Here is a 12,870-nt window from a genome sequence, read left to right on the forward strand (position 1 = left end):
ACTAGTGAGGAAGGTGCAGGAGCCCAGGAAGAAGTGGAGGACAAACTGATGGAAGACTCATCAGATGAGGGAGACCTTGATCACATTTCTGTTGTGCGAGGTTGGGGGGAGAGGACAGAGGAAGGAAGCATGATTGTTACCTCGCCACCAACACAACAGGGACTTGGTGCTCCTGGATGCGCAACACACATGAGTGCCTTCTTGCTGCACTACCTGCAACATAACCCTCGAATTGTGAGAATTAGAAATAATCCTGACTACTGGGTTGCCACACTGTTAGATCCCCAGTACAAAAGTAAATTTGCAGAAATTATTCCTGCCATAGAAAGGGATGCACGCATGCAGGAGTATCAGCAGAGACTGTTGCAGAATCTTACATGTGCTTTTCCACAAAATACCAGTGGTGCACGTAGTGAATCTCACAGTTCCAACTTGCCAACCGTGGGACCGTCAAGTGTTCAGCACTCAAACCGTAACAGAACCACAGTATCTGCTGGTAACATCAATTTTGCGGAATCATTTCACCACTTTTTTAGCCCATCCTTTGCAAGGCCACAGGAGACAAGAAGTCTGACACATAGTCAACGCCTAGAGACGATGGTACAGGAGTATCTCCAAGTAAACATTGAAGCCATGACTGTGTCACTGGACCCTTGCTCTTTTTGGGCTTCCAATCTGGATAAATGGCTGGAGCTAGCCACTTACGCCTTGGAGATCTTGTCATGCCCCGCAGCCAGCGTTCTGTCTGAACGTGTGTTCAGCGCTGCTGGTGGTGTGCTGACAGATAAGCGCACGCGGCTCTCCACTGATAATGTAGACAGACTCACGTTCATAAAGATGAACAAATCATGGATCCGAAACGACTTTTCTACCCGTGTGTCATCCTGGGGAGAGTAAAAGCTTGATGATTGGTTAAAATCACCCTACCAACCGTTTTAAGCTTTCAAATTACTAATCATGTTTACCTGTATCTTGGCTGGAAAATAATTTGGGCTTTGTAGCAGTGTGCAGCACTGATTCTATTAGGCCATCTATAATAAGCTCCACCAGATTTAAAATTACTAATCATGTTTATCTGTATCTTGACGGGAAAATAATTTGAGCTTTGTAGCAGTGTGCAGCACTGATCCTATTAGGCCATCTATACTAAAACTTCACCAGATTTAAAATTAATAATAATTTTTAGCTGCATCTAGCCCGGAAAATAATTTTGGGGCTCCGAGATGCGCAAGACACATAAGTGCCTTCTTGCTGCACTACCTGCAGCATGACCCTCATATTGTCAGAATTCGAAGTAATCATGACTACTGGGTTGCCACACTCTTAGATCCCCCAAACTTTTCGATCAACCTTTTCATTTTAATAAAGACCAAAAAAATGGTCATTTTTGAAATTATAAGCATTAGCAGGTTGTTAGAAACTGAAATCAAACAGTTTTCAACTCAAAACTTTATTCTAGGTGATGTTACATTTTCACATAGGACCCCTTGTTCGAAAGGAGCTTCTGAACTCTCTCGTCCATTGAATTTGTCAGGTTTTGGATGGTTTCTGCTTCAATTGTTTTGCATGAGGACAGAATACCCTCCCAGAGCTGTTGCTTAGATGTGAACTGCCTCCCGCCATCATAGACACTCCTTTAATGATGCTCCAAAGGTTCTGAATGGGGTAGAGGTCAGGGGAGCATGGGGGTCACACCATAAGTTTGTCCCCTTTTATGCCCATATCAGCCAGAGATGCAGATGTTTTATGTGCAGCATGAGATGGTGCATTATCATGCAAAAAAATGATCTTGCTGTGAAATACACGGTTCTTCTTCTTGAACCATGGCAGGAAGTGCTGTTTGAGAAAATCCACATACATTATGGAGTTCATCTTTAGCGCCTTCAGGGATCCTAAAGGGGCCGACAATCTCTCTCCCCATGATTCCAGCCCAAAACATTACTCCACCTCCTCCTTGTTGGCGCTGTAGCCGTGTTTGTGTGGGGTGTCCATCAACCAGCCATCCTCCACTCCATCCATCTGGACCATCGAGCGCTGCACGGCACTCATCCGTGAACAAAACAGTTTTGAAATCAGTCTTCATGTAATGTTTGGCCCACTGGAGCCGTTTCTGCTTGTGTGAAGTGGATAGAGGAGGTCGACAGGATGGCGTATGCACAGCTGCAAACCTCTGAAGGACCCTGCATCTTGTTGTTCGGGGGACGTTGGAGGCACCAGCAGCTTCAAAAACTTGTCTGCTGCTATGACAAGGCTTTTTTGCCGCTGCTCTTTCAACCTGACGTAATTGCCTGTAGGAAAGAGTCCTCAATTTGCCCTTATCAGCACGCACACGTGTGTACTGTGAATCAGCTACATACTTCTTGATTGCCAAGACACTTCATCCTGATCATCGCACAATGTTGATTGTAGTCATGCCTTGACCTAAACACTCCACAATTTGTTGTTTCTCAGCAGCCGACACATCCTTTTTCTTTCCCATTTTGGCAGAAAATGTAGGCTGCTTAATAATGTGAGACAGCCTTCTTAAGTAGTCTTGCCTTTCATTGGACACACCTGCCAAACTAATTAGCACAGGTGTCTGCAATTGCTTACAGTGATATAAAGAGCCCTGACACACATCACCATCAATGAGTTTAACTGACAAACAAACAAATTCTTCCCTTATCACTCCTAAACACTTTTTGCATAATAACTTGGAACACAGTGTACATGTGCTTTTCCACAAAACACCAGTGGTTCACGTAGTGAATCTTACAGTTCTAACTTGCCAACCGTGGTCTGTATGGAGTTGTTCAATAAAGGGCCCAAAAGTAAGAGAACATAGATGGGAGAGGTCTCTATGAATAGGAATTCCTAAGTATTTGATACCCTGTGAGGGCCAGGCAAAGGGAAAGTTGGACTGGATGGAATCCTATATGGATTTGGGGAGGGAGACATCGAGGGCCTCAGACTTCGCTGCATTGATTTTAAAATTTGACCATGTAACAAAGTGATCTATTTCAGCCATAACAGCATGGATGGATATATGTGATTGAGTGATATATACTAGGACATCATCAGCAAATAGAGAGCACTTGTACTCGGTGCCTCCCACCTCAATCCACCTAATATTGGGGTTATGGCGAATTGATGAGAGCAGGTGCTCCGTCACTAGGATGTATAAGAGAGGGGACAGAGAACATCCCTGCCTTGTCCCATTGGTGATTGTGAAAGGTGATGAAAATGTTCTGACGCGCCCCCTGGGCCTTGGGACACCCGGAGCCGGACCCTTTTTGGTGGATGCTGGTGGTTGTAGTCCCCGTGGCGGCAACCCGGTTCCGTGGCTCAGGGCGGTCAAACCAGTGGCGGAACTATTTATGTGGTTTTGATGTTTAAATGTCCGACTTTGCCACCCGTGGATTGCGGTCAGAGTGAACCGCCGCTCCAGGGCAGACCGCTGAGGCTGGTGTTGTGGGTGCAGCAGAGCGTAGCATAACTCCCCACGGGAGGAGTATAGCCTCAGGGCAGTGTATGCGGAGGATGGGGGTGATGGTGCAGGGCAGCAGCAGTAATGACACGGAGTCAGTGATGCAGTCCAGGGCCTTTACTCACAGTTCTTATTATCCAGACCACGTCTGCAGGTAACGGCTGCCCACGTCGTACTGTGCTCACCAGGTGAGGGGCTCAGACAACTCCCAGATTACTTTGGAGTGCTTCACAGGACCCCCTTTGTGTGTCCTTTGTCTGGCCTTTCTTACCAACCCTTCTGTCCGGCTGCCTCGGGCCTCCTCTTGGTAAACTTGGCGCCAGTTTCCCTGACCCTATGTGGTGCCTTCCTAGCGGGTGTAGCGAGGGGCTGCGCCACATAAAATGTCACAGCCTCCTGTTTCTAGCTGAGGGTCGTTTCCTGCCTCCACTAGTTTCGGGGACCAGTCTCCCCCTTTGGCCTGACCCCTCCACGCAGGTGGATTCGGGCGTGCGGTGGCGACTCGCCCGTCTGCACCCCTGAGATCCCTTCGTTCCTCGTTCCTGGAGCCTTCTCCGCTCCTCTTCCTTCCTTCTCCCTCTTCCAGGCCTGGGCCTCTGTTACTAGGCCCGCCTCCGGAGCAGAGCTCATGCAGAGCCCCTGCTCCCTGCCACTTCTGCTCAGACTTCTCTGCACTGAACTAAGATGGTGCCCACCTTTTATACTCCCTTCTCAATGCACCCAGGAACTGCTTCCTCCCTGCTCCTGCACTACAGGGTTCCCCTTCCTCAGTGTTCCCTCCCCCCACTCCAGCCAGGGACAGGGACTGTCGTGCCCATCTCAGGGGCATATTGGTCGCCCTGCCCCACGGCAATGTGGTGTAATGCATGCAGGTGTCGGGTCCTGATCCACACTACATCCTTACCTGAGAGTGAGATATCACACCTCTGGGTGAGGTGCAATACCTCTGTAGCAACCGAGCCCTCAGGGTGCTACAGTTCCATTTATCTTCAGCCTAGGTGACGTATTGCGATACAGGGCCGTGATTTTGGCTATAAAAGGGTCCCCTAGACCCCTACCCCAAGCTTTTTAAGAGAATCATATATGGCGTGCCAGGAGACTCTATGGAATGCTTTCTCAGCATCCAACGAGAGTATCTAATTACAAATTTTTAACTGCATCTAGCCCAGGAAATACTTTGTGCCTAGTAGCAGGGTCTGCTAGTCAGCGGATTATCCCGGCTGTTAAGCAAGCTACACCACCTGTAGTTTGGACACTTCATTTTTTCAAAGGAAATGCTTCGGGACTACGGGATACTCAGTGAAGAGCATCAGGAGGCACCCCAAGGCATAGGGGCTCGGACTGGCAGTAGGATGCCTTGCGGTGGACAGCCGAGCTCGATCCTTATAAAAGCTTTTTAACTGCAGCAGCTTTAGTGGACGCTACTGGAGCTAGAATTACGCGGCTGCTGGCATGAGACTTGCCCTCCAATAGATCCTTGTAAATGGATTTAAAGTGTATTTATTCAAATTAGAGAGACAATTTAAATTAAAAAGCTTAGAGCTGCCTCCACCACAGGGGGGCTCGCTCGACCCACCAGCGGACAGGCACCAGTATTGGGAGAGGGGGGCTGGCCGTCAGGGTTCACCGCGGCTCTGGCACAAACCCGGCGACACGGAGGTGGCACGGGCAGGAGCGGACTGAACGTGTCGGCTTCTCACTTTTTGGATTTTAGAAGGGCATGACATGCCTATATCTGTGTCTCCCCCTCCTTTTACTCCTCCACCTCTTTTCTTTTCGCATGACTATATGTACTTGTCACTTTTCCATGTGTTAGTTGTGTCTTCTGAGCAGTTTGTCAGCTTTTGGACACCTTTGAAGGTGTTTTCTATGTGTTTCTATGTGTTTTTGTTTGCCTGCCATTGGTTTTAATGGTGTTCGAAGGTGTTCGACGAACCGAACCGAACTCGAACACTACGGGGGTGGCTCAACACTATTTGAGAGTAAGCACTGGAGACTTCTAAGGTGGCCAGCAATGAGTCCAGACCTGAATTACATAGAACACCTGTAGAGAGATCTCAAAATGGCAGTTTGGAGAAGGCACCCTTCAAATATCAGGGACCTGGAGCAGTTTGCCAAAGAAGAATGGTCTACAATTCCAGCAGAGCATTGTAAGAAACTCATTGATGGTTACCGGAAGCGGTTGTTCGCAGTTATTTTGGCTAAAGGTTGTGCAAACAAGTATTAGGCTGAGGGTGCCAATACTTTTGTCCAGCCCTTTTTTTGGAGTTTTGTGTGAAATGATCAATGATTTGATTTTTGCTTCATTCTCTTTTGTGTTTTTTCCTTGCAAGCAAATTAAATGAAGATAATAATACCAAAGAATTTGTGATTGCAATCATTTTCAGGAAGAAACTGAGTATTATCTGACAGAATTGCAGGGGTGCCATTACTTTTGGCCAGCACTGTAGATAAGTCGAGGATTTTGCAGTTTTATAAAAATTTGTAATACATTTATGACAATAATTGGAAAAAGTGTTGCACGACCTTCAAAGAACTGGGCAGAACCTAGGAGGGTCACTGTATCTGTGAGGCAGGAGAGTCTCTGGGAACTTGGTCAGTGAGGCTATAGTGTAGCTGCAATTCAATCACACATACCTGGCTTTTCAATTGGAGACATTGACGTCCTTATGACTAGCGGAGAATAGATTTACTGTGAACTGAATTATCAGACAAAATTCTACAAAGCTGGCAAATTCCAATTTCAAAATATTTGTTTGCCTCCTTGTTCCATTTATTGTCCATAGCCCAGTAATGAAATTCAATGCAGCCCTCTTCAGTCTTGTGATGCCTTTGGTTTAATAATGATGAATTGCCTATTGCCCCTGCAGCAGGAGTCATTCCCATAAAACGTAAGATGCCCCTTCCTGATTTTTTAGGGGAAGATCAGAAACAATTTAATAATTTCAATTAGCAGTGCAAATTATATTTCAAACTTCGCCCTGTTTCCTCCGGGAACAAAGGTACTCGAGTTGGTCTTGTTTAGAGATGGTGAAATGTGATCGCTCAATTCAGCAGCCGCGATACACTGACAGGAGAAATTTATCACGCAGCAGTGTGCCAAAAGTGAGGTCACCGGAGCTCATCAGCTGTTTGAACTCCAATGACCTCTCTGCCGGCTGCTCAGCCTGTACACTGACACAGTATCAGTGTATAGCCTGCTGTCCTCTAGAACAGTCACATCAGTGACTGATGATGTGACTTCTCTCATGGTGACCCAGATCGCCGTGGAACAATCTGGATTGTCATCATGTCAGACAGGTGAGGCTTATGTTTTTTTATGTTTGGTTTGTTACAGGTGATGATGGCTTCAGCTGATTAGGTGTTAGGTAAGTAATTGAACACCTCTCCGCTTATAGACGCCACTCCATTACTAACCTGGGTTTCATGTCAACCACCAATACAAAGCTGACATGAACCCCCAACCATATTACCCCACTTGCCGACCACTGGGGGGCTGATATTACTAGCCAGCGAAGGGGCCATTAGCCAAAGATGTTCCCTGGCTATTAATAACAGCTCACAGCTGTTTGGTTAGAATTTACTGGCTAGATTACAGGGGGACACCAGACAAAAAATTACTTGGGGTTCTCCTATAAAATTTAACCAGCAAAGGCTAAACAGACAGATGTGAGTTGATATTAATAGCCAGTGAAGGTTCCATGGATACTGGCCCCCTCTGAGGCTAATAATATCAGCCCTCAGCAGCCCCAGAAATGGCACAGCCATAAGATGCACCAAATCTGGCACTTAGCCTCTGCTCTTCCCACTTGCCCTGTAGCGTTGGCAAGTGGGGTAATACGGTTGAGGGTTCATATCAGCCTTGTATTGGCGGCTGACATGAAACCCATGTTAGTAATGGAGCGGCGTCTATAAGACGCCCCCATTACTAATCCTATAGTAACATTTGGGAAATAAAGACACTGCCAGAAAAAAATCCTTTATTTGAAATAACGACACATTTTTTATTATTAGTTCATAATTTACCAAAAAAAATACTTACCTAACATCTAATTCGCTGAAGCGCTCGTCACCTGTAACCACACAAAAATGAAAAAAAGCCCATATCCCATGACCAGCTCTACCCTCACATACTGTATCCTCACCCATCCCCTGTAGATTGTGAGCCCTCGCGGGCAGGGTCCTCGCTCCTCCTGTACCAGTCGCCAACTTGTATTGTTCAAAATGTATTGGAATTGTTTGTGCTATGTATATCCCTTTCACATGTAAAGCGCCATGGAATAAATGGTGCTATAATAATAAATAATAATAATATTACACAGCCAATTCTGTCCCTCATACAGCAGCACCTCTCCCTACTCTGCCTGTCAGAAGGTTAGATTGTGATGAGCCTAGTGTGACCAGGTCTTATATAGACCCGATGATGCTATGTGGTCAGCCAATTACTGTAATGCCCCTTCACCCCCGAGCCTGTTTTCACCTTACATGACCAGGCCAAATTTTACAATTCTGACCAGTGTCATTTTATGAGATAATAACTCTAGAACACTTCATCGGATCCTATTGATTCTGAGAAAGTTTTCTCGTGGCATGCTGTACTTCATAATAGTGATAAAATTTGTTCAATATGACTTGCATTTACTTGTGAAAAAATCTGAAATTTGGCGAATATTTGGAAAATTTTGGAATTTTCAAAGTTTTAAAAATGCTGATGGTATAGGTCATAGGAGTTCAATCAGCTGATGAGCTCATGTGACCTCACTTACGGCAGCCCTGCTGCATGAGAGAATTATCATGCAGAAGTGCTGCCGTAAGTGAGGTCACCAGAGCTTATCAGCTGATTGAACTCCGATGACCTCTCTGCCAGAAGCTCTGCCTGTACACTTGCAAAGAAGCGATTACACTCTTGTGTCAATAAATAGCCTGCTGTCCTCTAGAACAGTCACATCAGTGACTGCTGATGTGACTGCTCTAGGGGTGACCAAGATCGCCGTGGGACAATCTGGATGGTCATCATGTCAGACAGGTTAGGGTTGTGCAGCGGTATGGTGGAGTGAGGGTTACTGCAAGTTGTAGGCTTGTCGGAAGAAGAGGGTCTTCAGGTTCTTTTTGCAGGTTTCCACGGTAGGCGAGAGTCTGATGTGTTGGGGTAGAGAGTTCCAGAGTAGGAGGGATGCACAGGAGAAATCTTGAATGTGATTGTGGGAAGAGGAGATAAGAGGGGAGTAGAGAAGGAGCTCTTGTGAGGATCAGAGGTTGCGTGTAGGTAAGTATCGGGAAGCTAGGTCACAGATATGTGGAGGAAACAGATTGTGGATGGCTTTGTATGGGTTTTGAACTGGAATCTCTGGGAAATGGGGAGCTAGTGTAGGGATTGACAGAGAGGAGAGGCCGGGGAATAGCGGGGGGACAGGTGGATTAGTCAGGCAGAACAGTTTAGGATAGATTGGAGGGGTACTAGAGTGGTAGAAGGGAGGCCACAGAGCAGGAGGTTGCAGTAGTCAAGGCGGGAGATGATGAGAGTGTGCACTAGTGTTTTGCAGATTCGTGGTAGAGGAATGTGTGGATCCGGGAGATATTTTTGAGTTGAAGTCGGCAGGAACTGGAAAGGGCTTGGATAAGTAGTTTGAAGGAGCGATTAGAGACCGCGTTACCCCAAGGCAGCAAGCTTGTGGGATTGGGGAGAGTGGGAAGCCATTGACGTTGATGGATAGGTCAGTTGGGGAGTTGAGTGAGACGGGGAAAAAATGATGAATTCAGTTTTATCCATGTTACGTTTTAGAAATCTGTCTGAGGAGATGTTAGAACTCTCCTGTTAGGTTTTTTCTAGTTTGCTGGTCACATGACCTTTTTTGCCTATTTAATCCTGCTCCGCCCTCCTGGCCTTGCTGGACTTCATTGTAATTTCCACTCTTGAGCTAGCTTGGTGCTCTGTTACCTTTCTCAGTCAGTTTTGCTAGGTCTTCGGACCTCTATGTTCTATGTTGCTTGTTTGTCTTATTTCTGCTACAATTTCTGCTAGGAGGTGTCCATCTTTCTCCCAGTCTCTAGTTCTTGTAGGGATCCCTTCCTCACATCTATAGGTCTTCGTTCAAACAAGCCGAGGATTTTAGCGGGTCTGATCGCAGGATCAGGTTCCCCGTTACATCGTAGGGATCCAGCTTAGTTCTATTGTAGGGACAGATCTCCTGTCTTTCCTTAGTGCTTGTAGCAGATCATAATAGTAAGTCCAGCCCAAAAATTTCTCCAAGGAAAGACCTCCAGTTTCCATCATGGTCTCGGTTCAGGATTTGGCTCAACGCTTGCAGGGACTCTCACTGGAGGTGGCCAAGCTCCAACAACACGTGAGTAGCTGTTCTGGAGCACATTTTGTAGAGCCAAAGGTACGTCTGCCTGATCTATTTTTTGGTGAACAACAAGATTTTTTTTTTTTCCTTTAAAAATGCTTGTTTATTGTATTTTCGTTTAAGACCCGGATCCTCTGGTGATGAATCACAGCGCATAGGGTTCATAATGTCACTTTTGCGCAAAGAACCTCAGGGATAGGCCTTTTCTCTCCAACCTAGTGATCCGTGCTTTAGATCAGTGGATAGTTTTTTTCTGCTTTGGGGTTGTTGTATGATGATCCTGATCGTGTCTCATCTGCTGAGTCTGAATTAAGACGTTTGAGGCAGGGATCAGGTAATGTGGAAAATTATTGTACTCGCTTCCGTCGGTGGTCTGCTCAGGTGGGGTGGAATGATTCAGCTTTAAAAAGTTTGTTTCTTGCGGGGCTAGGTGAAAGGGTTAAGGATCTGCTGATTGCTTATCCTTCACCTGGAAACTTGCAGGAGGCAATGCAATTAGCTATACGGATGGACAGGAGACTGCGTGCAAGGGTTAATGAGAGTAAATCCTCTGCCATGTCAGCTCCGAGTCTTGAGAGGGTCTGTACTGACATTGGAGAGCCGATGGAGATTAGGGCGATGTCACCCCGCTCTCAGGAAAAAGACCGCAGACTTTCTGAAGGTTTGTGCTTTTATTGCGGTGGATCTGACCATTTCATTAAGAACTGTGTGCTTCGTATGAACAAAGAAAAAAAAATGTCAGTTACGCCCGTATAGCCTGTTTAAATACTAAGGGTGTACTTCTTTCTGCTACTACCACTGCTCAGGAAGAATTAATTGAATTTCGGGTATTTGTGGATTGTGGTTCTACTCTGAATGTGATTGATGGGGGATTCTTGGAAAAACTTAAATTAAAACCCAAACTTTTGTCATCCCCTATTGCCGTGGTTTCTGTCGATGGCTCTCCCTTAAAGAGTGTTACTCACAAGGTCTGTGAATTTCCCCTCACTATTAATGGTATTCACCAAGAGAATTTGGATTTGCTAGTATTAAATAATTTGCCTTCTCCAGTAGTGTTGGGGTTACCCTGGTTAAAGTTGCACAATCCTGTACTGGATTGGTCTACCAATGAAATTAAGTCCTGGAGCCCTAAGTGTTATGACAAGTGTTGTAACGGGCGCATTGCTGCTGTGGATAAAGGGGAATTACTTGTACCTATTCAGGATTTTTGGAAAGTTTTTTCTGAGAAGGAATCGCAAATTTTGCCTCCCCATAGAGATTATGAGTGTACCATTGAATTTGTCCCTGGAGCGACTCTTCCTAAAAGTCATTTATTTAATCTTACTATTCCTGAGAGAAAGGCTTTGGAGGAATACATACAGACAAGCTTGGCCACCGGTCACATTAGGCCTTCCAAGTCTCCTGTGGCTGTTGGATTTTTTTTTGTTAAAAAAAAGGACGGCGGTTTACGTCCTTGTCTGGACTTTCATGAGATTAATAAAATTACTGTACGCAATCTTTACCCACTGCCATTGATTCCTGATTTGTTTAACCAGTTAGTGGGGGCCAAGTGGTTCTCTAAAATTGATCTCCGGGGGCATACAATTTGTTGCGCATGAAGGAGGGTGATGAATGGAAGACTGCTTTTAACACTCCTGTGGGTCATTTTGAGAATCTGGTTATGCCTTTTGGTCTTACCAATGCTCCAGCATTTTTTCAGAATCTTATTAATGACATCCTTAGACCTTTGATCGGCAAAAATGTGGTTGTCTATTTGGATGACAGTTTGATTTATTCGCCGGATCTGGAGTCTCATTGGCGGAGCGTACGTGAGGTATTACAGTTATTGATTGACAATTTGCTCTTTGCTAAGCTAGAGAAATGTGAGTTCGCTGTACAGAGGATTCGTTTTTTGGGCTACATTATCTCCAGTGAAGGTTTTGAGATGGATCCGGTTAAAGTTCAAGCTGTGCAGGAATGGCCTAGGCCTATTGGTTTGAAATCGATACTGAGGTTTTTGGGTTTCGCCAATTATTACAGAAAATTCATAAAAAAAATTTCTATTATTGTCAAACCACTGACCGATCTCACCAGGAAAGGTGCTAATGCGGTTCAGTGGACTTCTGAGGCCATTGAAGCTTTTGTGCTTCTTAAGGAGAGGTTCACATCTGCTCCCATCCTTTTGCAGCCTGATGTGACTAAGCTGTTTTTGGTTGAGGTTGATGCTTCTTCTGTGGGGGTCGGTGCGGTGTTGTCTCAGGAAAACAAGGATGGATTACATCCCTGTGCCTTTTTTTCAAAAAAAATTTTCTGAGACTGAACTTAATTACGATATTGGTAATCGGGAATTGCTGGCTATTAAACTCGCATTTGAACACTGGGGTCATCTCTTGGAAGGTGCTGAATTTCCCATGCAGGTTTTCACTGATCATAAAAATCTGATCTATCTTGATGCTGCCAAGCGCTTGAATGCCCGTCAGGCTAGGTGGGCACTTTTTTTCTCGCGGTTTAATTTATCCGTTACTTACATCCCGGGTACCAAGAATGTTAAAGCTGATGCTTTGTCTTGCAGATTTTCTCCCATGGTCGGTGCTGAGGAGGAGGGGAGCATTTTACAAGAAGGTGTTGTGATTGCTGCCTTGGACTCCGTTTTGGAGGATGAGATTCTTAAAGCTCAGGAGAATGCCCCATCTAAGACTCCCCATGGGAGGTTGTTTGTGCCTAGGACCTTTAGGAGTGATTTGTTTGTTGAGTGTCATGAGTCTCGGTTGGCAGGTCATCCAGGAATTTCTGAGACCAAGAGACTTGTGGGTCGCAGTTTTTGGTGGCCTGGATGGCAGAAGGAAGTCATTAAGAGGGTGCGTCAATGTACTGTGTGTGCTAGATCTAAGTCTTCGCATGCTCCTGCTGCGGGGTTCCTTTGCCCTCTGGAGGTTCCTAGTGCACCTTGGACACATCTGGCTATGGACTTTATTACTGACCTTCCCCCCTCTGAGGGTTTCACGGTCATCTGGGTGGTCGTGGACCGTTTTAGCGAGATGTGTCACTTGGTTCCCTTCATCAAACTGCCCTGCGCTA

The sequence above is a fragment of the Phyllobates terribilis genome, unplaced genomic scaffold (assembly GCF_046119375.1).
Source record: "Phyllobates terribilis strain yellow unplaced genomic scaffold, ASM4611937v1 Scaffold_5__5_contigs__length_657084704, whole genome shotgun sequence".
NCBI lineage: Eukaryota > Metazoa > Chordata > Amphibia > Anura > Dendrobatidae > Phyllobates > Phyllobates terribilis.